Source organism: Monodon monoceros, unplaced genomic scaffold, assembly GCF_005190385.1.
Source record: "Monodon monoceros isolate NGI ecotype Baffin Bay Population unplaced genomic scaffold, NGI_Narwhal_1 Super_Scaffold_18, whole genome shotgun sequence".
NCBI classification, from domain to species: domain Eukaryota; kingdom Metazoa; phylum Chordata; class Mammalia; order Artiodactyla; family Monodontidae; genus Monodon; species Monodon monoceros.
In genome coordinates, this window is record NW_021703774.1 from 40607089 (window position 1) to 40625974 (window position 18886).

At 49.0% G+C, this 18886-nt stretch overlaps 1 protein-coding gene and 1 long non-coding RNA gene across 9 annotated transcripts in view; one reads left to right on the forward strand and one right to left on the reverse strand.

Annotated features, from left to right (window-relative positions):
- The window catches only part of LOC114899870, a 134551-nt gene extending 117643 nt beyond the window's left edge, over positions 1–16908 (reverse strand). For both annotated transcript variants that reach the window (XR_003794653.1, XR_003794654.1), the window contains exons 1-2: positions 16787–16908; positions 9822–9931 (exon numbers count right to left, since the gene is read on the reverse strand). This is a non-coding gene — a long non-coding RNA (uncharacterized LOC114899870). The remainder of the gene's footprint in view (positions 1–9821; positions 9932–16786) is intronic.
- The window catches only part of PROX1 (prospero homeobox 1), a 49830-nt gene continuing 47225 nt past the window's right edge, over positions 16282–18886 (forward strand). For 2 of the 7 annotated variants that reach the window (XM_029230998.1, XM_029231000.1), the window contains exon 1: positions 17812–17937. The gene's annotated coding sequence lies outside the window, so the exon portion shown is untranslated. Of the gene's footprint in view, positions 16860–16890; positions 17101–17587; positions 17698–17811; positions 17938–18886 lie in introns of those variants that run through there. The other 5 variants (XM_029230997.1, XM_029231001.1, XM_029230994.1 and 2 more) reach the window with 5 other exon arrangements.

Genomic DNA, 18886 nt, shown 5'->3' on the forward strand with positions numbered 1-18886 from the left:
TCTTCAAAGCATAAATATTTCATTCATCAACCAGTTGCAATTTATTTATCCCAGGGCAATTAAGAAGAAGGTATGCAAAGCTACAACACAAAAGGTGTGACTACAGTCAACTTGAACAGGGAATTAGGTTTGACATAGATATTGGATATGGGGTGAAAACACAGACTACACTGTCCCAGACATACTCAGGGACCGTGGGGGGAAACATGCATAACTATACAACCCAGTTAGCCCTCTTCAGTACCCTTCACCCCTTGAGTCTGCTTGAGCCAATATGATTCTCATTCAGCAAACATTTGTCAGATACTTTCTAGATGCTGGGTGCTGCATTGGGTATTGGAAATTCTACCCTGGACAGGACAATCACATGCCCTTCCTTCTTTTTTTTTTTTTTTTTTTAATTTTTATTGGAGTCTAGTTGATTTACAATGTTGTGTTAGTCTCTGTTGTACAGCAAAGTGAATCTGTTATACATACACATATATCCACTCTTTTTTAGATTCTTTTCCCATGTAGGCCATTACAGAGTATTGAGTCCCCTGTGCTATACAATAGGTCCTTATTAGTTATCTTTTTATATATAGTACTGTGTATGTGACAATCCCAATCTCCCAGTTTATCCCTAACCCCCCTTACCCCCTAATAACCATGAGGTTGTTTTCTACATCTGTAACTCTATTTGTTTTGTATATAAATTCATTTGCACCCTTTTTTTAGATTCCACAGATAAGTGATATAATAGGATATTTGTTTTTCTCTGTCTGACTTACTTCACTCAGTATGACAATCTCTAGGTCCATCCATGTTGCTGCAAATGGCATTATTTTATGGCTCAGTAATATTCCATTGTATATACGTACCACATCTTCTTTATCTATTCCTTTCGGAAAGATACATGCACCCCAATGTTCACTGCAGCACTATTTACAATAGCCAGGACATGGAAGCAACCTAAAAGCCCTTCCTTCTTAACCATCTCCAGCTTATCTTCAGTTCTATCTGTCCCCTTACCCGGCTTCACTTTTTTCCATAGTATTTATCACTACCAAACATTGTATCTTACCTATATTTGTTTCTTATTCATTGCCTCACTTATTAAAATACAAGTGCCATGGGCAGGCACTTTGACTGCCTTACTGCATGGTATCCCCAACATCTACGCCACATTAAGGGCTCCAAGAATATGTGTTGGATAAATAAGGCTTATGTTCAAATAACTCCATTTTAATTAGGATAAGCAGAATAAAAGAAAACTATAGGTGTTGTGAGCATGTATCATTAGGAAATGAGGGAGGCGTTTCCTGAGCAAAGGACTTTTAATAACTAAAATCAGTAAATTAATAAAGTAAAGAGAGGAGTTTGTCTGGAGAAGGGGTTAGGGAGGGCCTTTCAAAGAGAGGCAGCAACACGTATAAAGGAGCTCCTGGTGCTGAAATGACAGGAAAAAGGCCAGTGACATGGAGCCAAGGGGAGAGTTTCAGGAGATCAGGTGGGAGCTGTGGACGGGAGCCAGATGATGCCAAGTCTTGCAGGACACACTCAGGATTTTGGACTTTATTGTGCAATACAGAGAGTTTTAGGCAGTGACATGAACACAATTCCCAATTCAGGAATCTCTCTACTAAGCACCGAAGCGAGTGTCGTAGCCTGAGCATTCTGAAATCACCTGGGTGCACGAAACGGCTGAGCTACTTCAGCATGCAGAGAAGAGGGAGGTATGAAGACCTGGCCATATTTATCAAGGATATGGTAGAGGCTCCACATTATAACAGGCAGTACAGGGAGGGTGGGAGCAGCAAAAAGATGGGTGCCTCGGTCCCTGAAGACAATATAACCAAGCTACAGAAAGGCAATGTGCATTCATGGAAAACTTAAAGGGAACTGAGAACCCCCAAATGAACATGTGTGCCTGGGTCCTTCCGGCTTTGAGGCCAGCGCTGCCCCATGAGGCCTCTCCTGGTCCTGCCAGGCCTCCCCTGGGTTCCGTACTCCAGCAGTAAGAGGCCACCTCAGGCTCCCCCGGCACAGATGCAATGTGTCTCCTCCATGCCTTGCACAAGTTACCCGTCATTCTACCCCTCACTCCACCTTCATGTTGCCTCCTGACAGACTGCTGGGCTCCTGCCCAGGACCCAGCACTAAGATGTGACACGTGGTAGGTACCCAATAAATATTTGTCAGATCAACTTTAGAGAGTATGCTAAAATCTGTCACTCTTTTCATACCTTTCTAGCACACACTTATTGCATGTCTACTTTGCGGCAGGCATAGTGATGAGGCCTTTTCATGCAGTCTCATTTAATCTTCACAGTAATCTCAAAAGTCAGATATTGTTATTATCCCCAATTTGCTGACAAGGAAACTAAGGCCCAGAGAGGTACGGGAACTTGCTTAAGATTTCTCTCACCGTGTACCAGAGACATGAACTCACTTCCGTTCCTCTCCTAAGGCCCTGGTCTGATTCATTACTTGCTTACGCTCACCTCCTCCCTGAAGGCTTCCTTGATAGTCCAAACTGCTGTAAAGAAAAGCTTCAGGGCTCCTGAAGTATTTTCATAACTATCCTGCCTAATGTCTTCCCAACCACTGTGAATGCCTCTGATGGGTCTTCTTTATCCTGTGCTCAACCGACGTTGAACACAGTGTTTGGCACATGATAGGAGTGTGAATGAATATTTGTTGAAGAATAAATGGGTGGGAAAATAAGCCCTTTTAAGAAACTCATTAAGAAAACACAATATACACAAATTCTAACAGATAAATTGAAGAACGACCATCACGTTAACAAGAATTCTACATTTCCTATTCTTTCCTCCCTCCCCACCTACTACCATTTTCCTTTACATACTGGTTTCTCTGGTAAATTGAAAATCTGGTTCATTTTCAAATGAGAAACATTGTCCTGTTACATAAAAGGAGAAAAGGAAATCATGAAGACATTACATGACTACACATGAGTCATGGGTCCACGCACAAACTGAGAGGATGCCCAGCGGAGGAGCAGGCAGAATCTGCCACCAGATTCTCCTTCACAAGCATCAAAAAAGCTATACCTCGGGCTTCCCTGGTGGCGCAGTGGTTGAGAGTCCGCCTGCCGATGTAGGGGACACGGGTTCGTGCCCCGGTCTGGGAAGATCCCACATGCTGCGGAGCGGCTGGGCCCGTGAGCCATGGCCGCTGAGCCTGCGCGTCTGGAGCCTGTGCTACGCAACGGGAGAGGCCATAACAGTGAGAGGCCCGCGTACCACAAAAAAAACCCCAAAACTATACCTCATTTAAAAGGGCAGAAAGACGAGTGATAATACTTTTTCAACTTGGAATATATCCCACAGAAATATTTAACCCAGACCCACAGAAGCTGAAATATTCCAAACCAACCACAATTCAGAAGTTGGGATCTCCCTGATGCGATCACTATGCAAGAAACAGCATGTTTATTGTCTCATAAGAGACATGTCACCTAACAATTCATAAGAGGGGGTCTGAGGGAAATAACTCACCCATTGTGAAGTCAATGTTCAAATCAATATGCCTTGGGGAGAAAAATATTGCTCATTGATGGAGATTGATTTTTCTTTTCCTTAAGAAATTCTCGAGGGGTAAGCAACATTTTTTTTCATAGTGAACGTAAATAAACATGCCACTGTCACGGTCTACATTTTCCTATCATCATTAGTATGATACTCAAAAATTATTAGTGTAATTATGAGTGCCTTTCGACCTAGTGAAAAATAGATGTCGGTTCCATTTTTTTTAAATCTCCTTTTAATATCCAAGCAACAGGACCACCACACACACAACTTGATGCTTTACTTAACAGCACTCTTATCAGTGAGATGATTTTGATGTTTCAAAATAATCAAAAATTAGCATAAAAACTAAGAAAACTGGATCCTAGATTTGTTTACCTACAAACTGAATAATGACTACTTTTTTTTGAAAACTTCTCACTGTGTCCCTCTTACATTTCCTACTCCCAGTCCCCCAAATGATTACAGCAACATTGCATCTAGCCAGTTACCAGCTGCCTTCCGAAAGAGAAGTTTTAATGGGCAAAGGAAAAGAAGGCTGAATTTAACTGTTTTATATGTAACATGTTGCTTCAGGCTGGTGAATCTTTCAGATTTCTTTACAAGGCTACAGTAGATTATATTGCCTAATTCACAGATTGTCTTCTTAGGTGAAATGTGTGCCAGAAAGAAAGCTTGCCTTCTACCCTTTTGAAACTCAAAGGTTGCATAAGAAAGGACAGATGGATGATTTGGGGGGGAAAAGAATTGTCACTCAATTAATATTTGTGGAAAAGGGCGTCACGGATCACTGGCGGAATTTCTACCCATTGGCAACTCCCCCAAGCAGCCCAAGATTAACTGAGCACCCAGGCTACCAAGTTCTATGAGGAGAGGAGAATAATTGTGCAGACGATTTCAGAGGCCGAGCCGGGGAGGCAATAGAAGTGTAGCTCGATGAACCATCTTCTGTATGCAGGAATAACCACTGACACCCTAGGAGGCAAACAAGCCATTTTTGTTGTTTTTCTCCTGTGATGGAGATGGATTCATATCAAGCCACACTCCCACACCCTATTCCTCCCATGTCTAAAAGAACACATTTTTCAAGTGGCTTGAACAGATTAAATTAGGAACCAAGTTCATTGATTGACACACAATCATGACTTACAACTTGACTTTAGGAAAAATTCACACTACACGTAATACACTGATTTTTCTCGTCTAATAGATTGACTACAAGCTTACGGTAGCACACTGAATGCTGTACAGAAGAACAACAAAGTAAAGCAAAACAAGAACAAAAAACAAAAAAAATTTCCATTAAAAGAAAATGTAAGACCTAAACTCACCCTTTCTAAAAATCTGCTTCTGTAAGAAATAAAAAGACCTGGATCCACCAGAAGTACTAAAAGCAAATCTGCGTTAGTCTTTTAAAGTCCTACTTCTTTAAAATTCAAGAATTATCTGCAGGCTTTGGTAGGGATGTGTGGCTGCTTATTACTCACAACGTATTTCTGCTTTGATCACAAATTGAGGAGGAGCTAACACTGAGGAACAGAAATATCTACAGACACTGAGAATAAACTACAGACTTAGATGAGCAAGGCTGGGGAGAGAAAATACGATCCTCTAGGAAGAATAATGTAGTAACAATCAGAACACATCTGGGATTTGATTCAAACTGACCTGGAACTGAATGGACCCCCAAGCTGTTCTGTACACAACGCAACACACACACACACACACACACATTGAGATTTCTAAAAGTGAAATTTCAGAAAGTTATCCAAAGGAGTTAAACTAAGAAAAGGTTTCACTGGCAGACACAGGAATAACTTTACCCCTTGTATGGTGACCTGTGAGTGGAGTGAACAGCGGGCTAAACAGATCTTTCTATCAAAAGGTCCAACCTAACCCTCCCACTCCAGCAGGGTTCTGAAGGTGTCAGCAGGCTTTGGTTGACTGGACCATTAATGGAGCTTCGGTTAATTATTGACTGATTAGAGATTTGCCTTATCTTCCCATCAGGAGCTGGTTCAAGACTTAACGGTAAGCAATTTAGAGCCAGGGTGAACCTACCCACATGCCTTTTTCTTCTTTTCCTTTGGGTCACTTTAGCTTGTCCTTCCCCTTAATTCACATTCGGGTCAGAATGGCCAGTCCTTCCCGTGCTTGGGAGTCCTCAGAAGGACTGCAGATGAGAGGGGCCAGGTTCATGGTGAGGCGTGTCCAGAGACAGAGGCCTAGAGCAGGGCTGCCTTTTGCGAAACTTTGCTTATTGGCCTGGGGTCTCCCATTAAGTCCCTGGGAGAAAATCGATGTCTTTGTGTTTCTAAAAATGCTGGTGATGCCTGTGGGTAAGAATCAGCCCCCCGCCCCCAAAAAGCAGGCAGCCTCTGCTGAAGGCCTCTTGGCAAAGCTGGGGAATCAGCACAGGCAGCTTGGGCCCAGCTGCCCCAGATAAGAGGTGGCCCGTGTTAATGTACAGGCTTCCTCTGCACCTCAGCAGGGCCTTCCTTTTCTAAACAGTCTCCCTTTAATGTTGGCGAATGTTGTTTTTCCATTGACTCAACATCTCGCCTCTGGTGGTGAGCCAGTGGGGAAAGTTGGAGCGGGGGAGGGAGGAGGAAAGTGGGAGAGAGTGATGCCAAGGCAGAGGAGAGAGGGGCAGTGAGCCACGCTTCCAAACAAGCTGGACACCTGCTTTGGAAAGACAGTGACCAAGCCTAAAATTCTTTCTTCCTCACGATTTAGATCAGCTCTTTGTTCCCTGCATGTCTGTGATCTGCCCTGGCCCCTTCCCCACAATGTTGCCTCCTTCCCTTCGCCAGGAACTAATCCAGCACGGTAACTACCATGAGGGATTCCTAGCTTTTCTCTGCCAACGTAACTGTCTTATCTGAAGGAAAGAAAGAATAAGAGAGTTATTGGAGTGTATTAAAGAGGAAAAAGAAATTCTAGGAAAAAAAATGAAACCATTGATGGGAGGAAAGCAAGAGAGAAAATGAAATTAGAGAGGAAAACAGGGAAGAGGAGAAAGGGGTAAGTGAGGGGAAAAAAGGATGGAAATGAAAGGCAAAAAGGAGAGAATAAAAGGATAAAGCAAAAAAGAAAGAAAGAGAAGAAAAGAAGAAGGAGTGCAGAAAAATGAAATCTGAAATGAGAGGTTTTCCCCAGAAGCTTGGTTTTTTAAGCCACAAGACAGACCCCAGGTTGAGGATGGAGAGCAGTCAGTCCCGTTTGGGGCTTCTCTGGGCAAGACGAGGTCAAGGGGCATCTTCAAAACTAAATCTTGATTAGAGCCAGCTAAATGTTTTGACTTGAAGGAGACATGCAGGATTAAAAAGCAAAATAGAGCAGCATGGGTAAGAAAGAAACAGGAAAAGAAAGAAAATTGAAAAAAGAAACAAAACTCACAGGAGACACAAAGGGAATGATAGAAAACACTTCTGAATCAGCTAGTCATCTACTAACAAGCTGCAAAGATTTCCAATGACAAGTTGTCACATTAGTTTAGTGAAACTGAAGCAGTACTTATCCCCTTTCCTGTGCTTAATCTCTCCCTGCGTGCCACAGAAACATGCTACCACGTTTAATAGGATTAGTTTCATTCACTTTCTCCCTCCACCCCTTTTATTTTTTACAATTCTATTTTCAGCAATACAGGGATCCTTGAATTCGACTTCCTGCGGTGCACAGCAAAACCTGGCATGCATGGGTTTTACCCTTTATAGACTTTATCTGAATCTGAAAAATGTAATTTGACTGTTTTGTACCCCCTCCCCCAAATGAATTTGTCCTCCTGGAAATCTCCATAACGTGGAGGGTGGGGGAGGGAGTGTTGATGGTAAAAGGGTCAAGAGAGAACCTGGGCTATGAAGAAGCTGACAAAGCCCCATCCCTGCAGAGGCCGTGTGCCCTAGGAGGAACTGTTCCGGCTCTGAAGGCAGGCAAACCTGCGTTCCGATTCTGACGGCTACTTACCGGCTTTGTGGCCTTAAGCAGGTGGTGAAACCTTCCCTGTCCCCGTTTACTCATCCATACAATACAGCAGGGATAACTCTCATCAGGGCTGTTGGGAGAACTACACCTAATGTACTTATTTCTTCACTGCTAAGGTTCACTTTTTCTCATATTTTATTATGTTCCTGCAATCAATATGTCCTACAATCGATTGTGCATTTAAGGTCATTATGTTTTCCTTTTCTCCCAAAGGGCACATTTAAATGGATGGTGTGTCTTAGAGCCTATGGCATTTTAGAAGAAAATGGAAGTGCTGGACATAAAGCATCTGGCGCAGTTCTGAGGTAGGAAGTGCTCAGAAGATGCTAGAATTGTCTATCACTGCTCATCACTATGCCTATGCCCCTCCCTCCCATATTCTCGCAGAAAGACCACTTTGAAACATGGAGAGAAGGAGGTGTTGACACTTTTGTCCCTCACCCAGATTCCTCTAGACTCCTGCTCCGGATCGAGGTTTCAGAAACCTGGCTAAATCGAACACATCATAACTGTCCCTCCGTGTTGGATAAGAACCAAAATCGTCCGGTCCACTCGCTCTCTCAACAGGGTCACCAACTGCCACGCTCAGCAGTGTCTTGCAAACAGTAATTATCTGCTGAATGATTCTATCTTCTTTGAGCCCACTTTGGGTTCCGCAGCCCCTCCTGCCCTCTCTCCCCAGGCACCAGCCCCGAAGATTAGCATTGAGACCACCGAAGATTAGGTGAACTCCGCCTGCCCCGGGAGGGAAAAGGATGGGGCTTCGGGGACCTGGGGGAGTGAGGGAGCCACCCTGGGGCCTAGGATGGGGATGAGGGGAGGTGGAGCTGGGAGGAAGGAGGAAGCTGGCTGCCCGGAGCCCGTGCGGGGGCGCTGGGGGGACCCACCCCCCGTCGGAGCCGGGGCGCGCGGGAAGCCGCGGGTGGGGGACGCACGGCGACACCCCTCCGGATCGGGAACGCGCACCAACAGCGCCGCGCACGGGGGGAGCCCGGGCTGCCCGCCCCCGAGAGGCGGCTGCCGGGAGGGGGTGCTGCCCGAGGCCTTCCGCCAACCGGGATCAGCGGGTGACCCAGAGCATTCCAGAGCCTCGCCAGACGCAGGAGGCGCCCTTCCCGCGAGCCGGAGCAAGGGTCCGATTTAGCCTCCAGCCTCGCCTTCGCTCCCGCCTCCCACTCCGTCCCTCAAACCACACTTCACACCCCTTCCGGCACCCCACCCCCCAGCCTCCTCGCCCACCCCCGACCTCCTGCACCCCCCATCCCCTCCAGTTATCCGCTTTGGCCCTCGCACTCCCAGCCCCACCTCTCCCCTGAACTCCACTCCCTCAGCCCCACTGCCAGCTACCCACCCCGCCCCTTACCATGTGCAGGACACCTAGTCCACCTACCTCCACCTATAATCTCCCCTCACCCCTACCCGGCACCCTCCCACACGCTCCCTTCCCACCCCCCTTCTCCCACCCCCCCACCCCACCCTGCTCCTCCAGATCTTCCTCTCAGCCTCTGCCCCTGCCCTCCTCCCCTACAAGAATAGGCAAAAGTACTCCTTCCACCAAGACCACCACCAGGAGAGGGCTTGGGGGTAAGAAACCAGAAGCTGATACCTGTCTCCCTACAGCCTGGCTCCGGATATGTGTTTCTCTATGGTTGTTGAGGGCCTTTGTTTTGTCCCCTAGAGTCACAGACATATCCCTCTCTCACCCCCAGTAGTCACAGAGCAGGAATCTTCTACACTGGCCTAAAGATATACACAAACGCTGGAAGGACGGGCATCTAGGGATCAAGCTTGGGCTTTCCCTCATGCAGAGAGTAAAGGGTGCCCACTCCCAGCCCCTGGGCTCATTCAGCCTAGGGACTGGGCCCTCAGATGCCCCAAGCTGGAAATCTCTTCCTTAACCCAGGAATAGGCAGTGATTACTAATCTCAAGCCTTCTGAGGATACCTTCCTTGGGATGTTTCATTAGCCACTCACAGCCATCTCCAGTTCTAAAAGTGTCAGCCTTCTTGATCTGTTCTCTGCTGGCTATGCCTATTCCATTCCTCTGGCTTTCTTCCCCTCACCCTGCTGCAGAGTCACAGCCAGCGATGGCCCCTTCCCGCCTATCTTCCTTTCCCTTCTATCTTTCTTTCCCTTCTCACAGCTGTCTTTGGCTGGGCTCTCCCTTAATGACCTTGGGGTGTGTTCCTACTCATTGGATTGAACATAATTTTAAGAAGGGTTGTATTTTACATGACATAAATTTGGGGGAGTTGTTCATTCACACATGTAAAAACATATGGTAGATGATATACATTTTAGTTTTACCTAGGAATGTTGCCCTTTTTTGCCTTCTTGTTGTTCCCTCCTTGAATAGAACTGTTCGTCCTGTGGCTTTGTTGGTGAGACAGGCAGCTTCTGTAGGAAAGGTTTGCCATCTATAAAGCAGGGAAGGTGAAAGAAAGAAGGAAAGGAAGAAGGAAAGGAAGGAGGAAAGGAAGGAAGGAAGGAAAAGAGAGGGAGGGAGGAAGGAAGAAGGAAAGGAAGAAAGAAAGAAAGGAGGAAAGGAAGGAAGGAAGGAAAAGAGAGGGAGGGAGAGAAAGAAAAAGAAAGATTGATTTCACATCAGTAAATGCCTCCTGTCTGCCAGTGGGACTGATGGACAGTTCTAAGTCCAAGAGCACAGGGCCTAACTTCCAAACATACACCAATGCTATTTTTTATGGCTTAAAAGGTGAGAGGTGAGCATATAAAGTGTCCAAAGTAGCCAGTATGCATAAGCTAAAATGTGCATACACGTACACATCAAATGACAGTCCACTTAGCTTCGCCAAAATATTGGATGGGAGAGGGCTCTGTGCAGGAGGAGTACAGGTCAGCGCAAGTGTGAAGAACACACATTTGTAGACCAAATAGTTTCCATTTTTATTGAGCGCCAGTCATGTGCTGAACGATATTACTTATGTAAAACTCTCTACAATTAGGAGTTGGATACTATTACCATTTAACAGATAAAAAGAACTGAGGCTCAGATAAAGTGACACACCCACGGTCACAGAGGCAGCGACTGGCTGAGCAGTAACTGGAAACACAGCATGACCCCCAGATTCCCACGTCCTCCTGCTGATTGCCTAGCTGGTGTGGGCCCAGAAATCCTTATTTTTGAAAATCCTCCTTGGTGATTCCTGTTGACTAGCCCCGTCTTGGGGACCCCTGCTCCACCTCAAACCAGCCCGCTATATCCCTGTCACCAGCCTTGCCTCTGAGCAGCCTTCTCCGCGTTGGATAAAGCACTTAAAACATATTTAAATAGCAATTTTGAAAAACTATGCAGCATATGGATTTTCCTTTTGATCTCAAAATGATGACAAACAGACACTTAGATACTTCATAAAAGAAATATTACCAGAAAAATTATAGAAATCTGGCTTTCAACTTTGTCTTGCTCTAATTTAAACAAAATGCAACTTTCCAGAGTCACTCTCTCTCCCCCCAAATAAATCCAAACTGGGAGCTTCCTTCTCTTTTTCCCTGCGTGCGCCTGGCCTACACCTATTTATTTCTAACTCACTGGCGTCCTGAATAAAAGCCTTGTAAGATGGGCAGTAGGGATTACTTAAATCCTACCATCAAAGCCCCTGAAAAGAGCATCTCCTCCGAATTCACACCCTTGACTTAAAAGACCGAAGAAAGGGAAGCTGGGAGTAACGGCCAAATATCCTTAGACCGAAGAAATAAAGGGGGTGAGCAGAAGGGGAGGTCTCCAGCCCTCCAAAGGTCCCCGCCCCTCTCTGGGTCCCCGGCGGTGGCCCCAACCTCTTAGGTTAAGCGCGTCCACCGTCTCGCCGCCGCTTCGGCCCCGCAGCAACAGGCAGAGAGCAGGTAGCTGCTCTCTGCGTCCGGCGTGTGCCCAGCTCGGGTCAGCGGGGCTGTGCGGAGGCCCCCAGGAAAGGCCCGGGCCGCGGGTTTGGCGCGGGGCGACCCACACTCCAAGGGGCACGCGGGAGGGAGGGGCGCGCCCTCCGCCCTCAGCGCGGCGCCACGGCCGCCTCTTCTCGAGCGCGACGTCTCCGGGCCAGAGAGGCCGCGACACCTAGCGCGGGGCCGAGGCTAGGAAGGAAGGGCCGGGCGGGAGGAGGAGACCGGGAGGAAGCTGCAGGCGAGGAAGCCCCATTGCCGCCTTGGGGCCGGAGAGGAGACTCCCAGCGTTCCCTCCCGACCCGAAACTTTTCCAACACACGCAGGCGTGTGCCGCGCGAGTTTCGGCGGCCCCGAGTCGCCAGAGGGAAGGAGGCTCGTCAAACAAACCTGTCCCCGGGCACGCACGCGGAGGTACACAGGCACACGGGGAGGGCCTGGGCCTCCGGGGAAGCGCTGAGGGCGTGCAGGCAGCGGGCGCCACCCGGCCCGAAAGGGGCTCCCCACGCGTGGGAACCAGTGCTTAAAATCCTGCCGAAGCTCGGAAATGTAGCGGTGCCCAGAGGCTCTGCGTAACTTTGCCCACTGCGCCCCCGCGTGCAGAGGCGTCCCCTCACACTCACACCCTCACCCCACCCCATGCCCCCCGGCTGCAGCTCGAGACTGCCCTTGTATTTCAGGGACAGGGAAAGAGATGCTGATCCGCGCCAAAGAGGGAGGGGTGTAAATGGCGCGAATCCCACTCCCTAGCACCCCCGGATTCGGAGGGAGAGCGCCCCGTTATCCCCGAAAGCGTCCCCTTCACTTCCCTGTGCCCTTGGCTTCTTCACCACTGTGGACTGAAGAGGATAAAGCACAAGCAGATCGATGTGTATTTTTTTCTGAAATCACGACCTCTCCAAATCCTAGCCCTCAAAGAGCCGGGTAGGGTTGGAGAAAGTCAAGTTATTTCGGGGCGGGGGGCGGGCAACGGCACCCCTCGGAAGGCGCGCGCTCGGCCTGGCGGGCGCCTCGCCGGGCTCAGCGCGGCCAGGCGGAGTGGCTGGATTATGTAAGTAACAGCCCTCCATGTGCTCACCACCATCTGTTAATATCTTGATATTGGAAAGTTCGGTGCCTGAGGCAGAGCCAGGGTTGGCGACGCAGAGCTCCCAGCCTACTCCTTTCTACTCCGGGGCAGGGAACGTACCTCTCTTTGATTGTTTTCGCCTTCTTCCATAAAATCAAGTAGTAGTGTGCCCCTTCAGTCACTGACAACCAACCCCCTCTAACCGCGGGAGTGTGTTTGTGGGAGAAGAGTGATTTTCTTCGAGGCCACTTTATTGTAAGGAATCCTTTCAATGAATTTTTATTTTTATGACAATTCTAGGCTCCTTTAGGCGTTGTGATGGGCCCTGATTTGGGGGTGGGGGCTTTATTAATTAAAAAATTACTTTTTTCTGCCAACCCCCCTTACCCCAAATTCTTGTAAGGGTTATATTTCAGCTTCTTTGGAGTGATTCTCTTCTGTTTACTTTGAAAGCTGTTGGTTAAACAAACATCACTCGGGAGGCTTCTAAGCAGTGGGGTTCCCAGGAGAGAAACCGTGCAGCTGCTACTTGCTACTGATCTCGTGGCATTTCACTTTCCCCCCCATTCAGAACAAATCCAGGTTGGGCTTGGCGTCACACTGGGCATAGGGATTGAGAGAGAGAGAGAGGGAGAATACGGCAGGCAGTCAGTCTGCCTCTAGACAGCCTGAAGCAGGCCGGCCTGCACCCTTGAGTTGTTTTTTATTTCTTTCTCTTCCTCTTTTCAGGGTGGTGGTGGTGGTGAGTGGTAGATGGTGTTGTGTGTGTGTCCAGGCTGGATCTCCAGCATCCTTCTCCTGAAATAAACATCCACGTTTGTCTCTCAACTGGTCTAGTTGAAATTCCCAGAATTGGTTTGTTTAAGATCTGCTGACGGTTGTTTGCAAGGTTTTAAATTACTTATATGCAGTCTTCTCTCCTACCCCCACTTACTGGCTTTAAGAAAGAACCGGAGGGGTAAAATACACCGAGAAAATGTCAAGGCGAAGTGTGTTTAACCCAGAACCAGATGCATAAGTGATAAGTGCAAGAGTTTGACTAAGAACGCGCAGATCACCCTTCAGATAAATAAGTAAATGTAGCTTGCAGGGATAGGGTTTGTTGGAAGACCAGTCAGAACTTGTGTTAACTTTTAAGTTATTGGGGTTGTGTTGGCATTGGGGCGGAGAAAGGGACTGACCCTAGGCTTGGCCGCTGGTTTCAGAGATGGAGCTAATATCTAGGCGACTTCTTGTCTCCGGGGCTGACTGATCGCTTCTCGCCTATCAGAAAACAAACCGGGAGTAGCCCGAGATAGAGGGCTCGGGCCTCACGCCTTGCTCCAGGGCGGTGCGAGACCCGGGATAGCGCCGCAGCTCTGGCAAGAGAGGTTGCCAGGAGCCTGGCCTGTACGTCGCCTAGACATTAGGGGACAGGACCGGGCTCCGCGTACGCAGCTCGCGGAGCTGGGCTGTGGACCGAGCTCGCGCGTCCAGCGTCGCGCGCGCTATTTCAAAAAGCCGCTCTTGTGCCCAAATGCGGGCTGCGAACCTCCGCGGCAGAGCTGGCAAGCCGCGAGCCTCCGTCGCCGAGGCTGGGGGTGGGGGAGCTTTCCTGTTTGCCAAGCGGGTTACCCCGACTAAGACTGGGGCCTGCCTTCCCCCGGGAGTGATAAAGGACTTACTGGGGCTCGCAGGGAACTTTTCCCCCCGCCACTTCCCGGGCGTAGTGTGTGCTAAACGTGCACCCGAGCGCTAGGTGCAAGTGACATAAACTTGTGGGCTAAAGTTCAAGCCGTTTCCTTCCAAGGTCTGAACCTTTTCTCCCTCCCAGCTTCCTTTCTTCCCCCTTCTCCCCCTCCTCCTTCCCTGCCCTCCTCCCTTTTAAATGTCAAACTGAGCAGATGGTTTTAAGGTGTGGAGGGCATGTATCCTTTACTCCTGCCAGTTTATTTGTGGGCTGGCGCTCACATGTACATACTGGGATACTTAAGGAAAATAATAGGGCGAAAAAGAAGAAAGGAAGTAGCCTTGATTCATTCACAGAACCCACATTTCCCCGCTCAGTACACCCGCTTCCCTCGAAAGGACCCAACCAACAGAAGCAGTATTCCATCCTGTATGTAATGGGCACGTTGATAGATTCTGTCCCCAGCCTAAATTGTCCCTTCTCAGTTAGAACACTTAATACAGTAGCCGATCATTGGAAGTGTGAGTAGTGTGTTTGTGAGGGTCTGTGTTGTTTCCGTAATGGGGTGGGGGGGGAGTGTCAGGAGGCGGCAAAAGGGGAGAAATGAAGGCTGGAGATGCTCAAGCAAGTCTTTTTTTCTTATCCCCAACACCTAACCGGGCCGGCCTGATTTTTTTTTCTTCTTCTTTGCAATGTTTGAGTCCCGTGCCAAAAGTTTCCTACAGGGTGTGGACTCGAACATAGTACCATCACTATTCTTATTCAAAGATTTGACTTCACAGTTTGATGAATTTGAGGCTGAGATTGTAAGTGTCCTAGGAAAAGTGTGTGCGTGCGTGTGTTGCAGAAGATGGTGGTAATCGGCCAGTATACTTGTAACACACTTCACAAACACTCTGTTGTCACGACGCAACATGATTCAACCTTTGATCTGATTAAATTCGAGGGACACACGAAAAATACTTGTCCCCATCCTACCAAAAAATGAGTGTCTTATCGACTAGGTATGAATGTTTCTGCTTCGCAGCCCTTGCAAGTCCTAGCTTTTATAGGATCTTTAAGTCATAAGCGCATTTGCTTTATTAAAAGCCGTTTACTGTGCCCGGTGAAAGAGACATTCTAGCTGCGGCTGGGCGCTTGCGCTTTAGCATTAGCAACTTTCAAATCCCAAGAAGCCCTTTAAGAGCCACGTTATCTAAAGAAGTCTTGCTGGTTATTTTTCGTCCAAGAAATGTCAAACCAAAGTGAATTTTCTATGGCTTGACTTAGAAGCCCGAAATTTAAGCGTTTGAAATTTCTTGCCGAGTATACTTTAAAGTTTGTTACCCAGAGGTCAAAACTGTGTAAATCCTATTTGAAACCTCTCTCTTTAATCATTCTGGGGTGAGTGAGTTACTGAGCGTAATCGCGTGGTACTGTTTGTAACATTTTTTTTTCCCGTAAAGGTTGCTGTACCTACAATCCAAATAAAGTTGTTAGAGGTAGCCAAGGACAAATATTCTTCCTAACAATTTTGACGGGAGATTGACTGGGATTCAGCCAATACTAGTCTTCTTATATCAGATGCAGCGGAGCCGGTGTGAAACCCCTAGCACCTATTATTTTAATCCCAAACCTACCTGTATTTTATTGTCCACCTCTCCTTTAAAAGGAAGCAAGGGTGACATGTATTCCTGATACTAGCTATGATCATTTAAAAAGTGGAATGTTTTGAGGATCCTCACTCCCTCCTCTTAGACCACCCCACCCCTAAAACCTCCACTTTTTCTCCAGTATACTTTTCTGTGCCTTCCTCCACCCCTGTCCGAGGAGCGCTCACTCGCTCTGCCGCTCAGCGAACTCGATCAGCTGTATCTGGGAAATGAAGGGGAAAAAAAAAAAAAAAAGACCTGCGTCCTGGAAGAGCGAGTGTGAGCTGAGCGGCGCTCGCGCGGTCGCCGGCTTTGCACAGCGCCCGCAGATGGCTCGCTCCGGCCCGGGCGCGGCGATCCGGTCGCCCCCAAGCAGTGGCTGCGCGCGGGTGAGGGGGGGGTGGGGGCGGGGATGGAGGCGGGGGAGGGGAGCGCGGGGCCCCTCTCCCCTCCTCTCCTCCCAGCCCCTCACCCCCACCCCTTTTATATTTTTTTTCCTCCCAAGTTCTCTTGCCTCGCTATCCCCCCTTGAATCCGAAGGCGCCTCGCGATTGGGTGCTGGGGCCGGGTACGTCAGTCAGACTGTGACGTGCAGTCTTCCTGTTTCCTTCAGCTGTGTCTTAAAGTAAATCTTGTTGTGGAGCGGAGCCCTCAGCTGAGGGAGCGCTCTGAAATAATACACCATTGCAGCCGGGGAAAGCAGAGCGGCGCAAAAGAGCTCTCGCCGGGTCCGCCTGCTCCCTCTCCGCTTCGCTCCTCTTCTCTCCTCTCATCTCTCCCCTCTTCTACTCTCTTCTCTTCTCTTCTCTCTTCTCCTATTCTCCTCTCTCCTCCTCTCGCCTCTTCTCTTCCTCTCTCTCCTCTCTTCTTGTCTTCCCTCCTCTCCTCTCCCTGCCCACCCTCTCCTCTCTCTCCCCTCATTCTCCCCGTCGGCCCGCTCGCGCGCTCCCGCACGGACTCACCGTCCCTTGTCCCATTATCATATTCATCACCCGCAAGATCTCACCGTGCGTGTGCGCGCGCGTGTTTTCCTCTCTCCGCCTGCAAAAAAGGCTCGGTCCCACTGCTCTCTGCACCGAGTAAGTATCTTCTCCCCCTCGCGAGTCCCCTCCCCTTTTCCAGAATCACTTGTACCGGCTTGTTCTTGAATGAGAAGAAAAGAAAAGAGACTCCCATTACTCATACTCGTGTAAACATCTTTCCACCCTCCCCAGGAGAAAATGGTGTTCTTTAAATGAATCATAATAAAATAGTGTCTAAACAGTTTCTAAGCAGAAGCCTCAGTGGAACTCAGCGCTCCGCCTCTCCCAGTTCCTACGAGTAAGTGATCCGCTCGGCTTTTCTTTCTTTCTCTTTCCTGCTGGTGGCTGGGGGGTGGTGTTGGCGAGAGGGGGGAGGCTGATAGTGCTGGACGTGTCGCTGATCTTGTCACCTTTTGTGTACTGTTTCTGGAGGGGGAGGAGGCTTTTCCTTCCTTTCCTTCTTTCTCTTGCCCTCTCTTCCCAGGAGAGAGGACCGCGAGGGGGACCGGGTCGCTTTTTGTTCGTCTGGATCCCCGCTCTCCTCCCAGCCTCATCCTTCCCATCTCCCCCGGTGAAAACTCCTGGGCTAGTCCCCACGTCCTTGCTCTTTGTCTTGTTTATTATAGCTGCCTTTCTTCCAGGATCTTCCAATTTGCTTGTCATTTGCATACCTTTCACTTCTCCTTTTTAACCCCAGCAGAGGGCCAGGGAGTAGGGAGGAAGGGAGAGGGAGGTGTGTGTGTGGGGGGGGCGCTCTGTTACTTTCCTCTCAAAACGCTGTCGAAGCCGAAATGTTGAAATCAGGGTTGGAGCAATGGAGAGATGGTCCTGGGAAACGAGCACGGCGCCCCTCCCCTGTGCTCCCAGGACCCAGGGCTAGGTCAAGTTGAGTAGGGTAAGGTGGCACCGGGAGCCTCAGGGGTCCTGTGGTGGGAGGACTGGGGCTCAAGCGCGGCGGGAGGATGGAAAGATCGAGGTCCGGGTGGGGGTAGAGGATGTTCTCGGGCAGCGGATGTGCTCGCAGTCACCGCTGGCAGTCGACGTGGTTGGGCTGCTTCGATCTGATCTTGGTTCGTCTGGGTGGTACCTGCAATTTTGCCCCACTCCGGAGGACTGGAGAGGGAGGAGTGAAGAGGTGAGAGTGATTGTTACTGGGAAGAATAGTGAGGGGGCGAGAAGAGCTGCTATCTTGCCTGAACCGGCAAGGAGGGGGACGACGGGGGCAAGCTGGGGGGAGACATTACCCAAAGCCCAGGTTAGCAAATTGTTGGTTCTTCTGCTGTGCCAGCCACTTACTCCTCCTGCTAAAACTGAACGTAGGTGGAGGGTATGGATTGGAGGGGCGAGGTGAGGGGGGCGGGGGGCGGGGGGCGGAAGGGAGGCAAAGGGGGAGTAGCTTTGGAGAGAGACTCACAGGTCTCCCGCACTTCTCAGCTTTTTTTCGGAAGTTGAGAGTCCTCCAGGCTGGCCGACAGAAGACCTGGGAGGAGGGGTTGAGCGACAGTCTTAAATAGCCCAAGGAGGCAGGCTGGAGTGTGAAACTTCTGTTCTTGGCAATCCAGAACCCACTCCGCCTGGGGGAAGGCTGGGAACTCACCTGCTTGTTTTTATTTTTCCCAGAAGGTCTGTGTTGTCTCCTTGAGCTTATAATAACAGTGCAAGCACAGGGTGGCCTGCTCTCAAAGTCAAGGCTAGAAGTCTCTTGTCTTGTTCTCCCCCCCCCCACCTCTTCTCTCCCATCTATAACCTCCTTTACAAAAAAAAAAAAATTATAATAATGTCCTTTCCTGGATTAGGTAGACAAAGGTCTATTAGCCGAGAGCTGCGCCATGGGCAGGGCCTGACAGGTGTGTTATGTCAAGAAAGACAGGTGCAAATTTCCTCTGTGTCTGTGTGTGTCTGTACAGTTCCAGACCTCAGGGTGTGCTCCAGGGTTGCGGAGGTTTATGGGTTTATGGTTGCCTTGGTTAATAGGATTGTCCGGGCTCATGGGAACTGCGCTGTTGTTATGTTTTGAGCCCTGCCATGTGAGTTCTTTGGTTGGGGGTGGAGGACAAGTTGGTATGTGTTTGTTTATTTTTCTT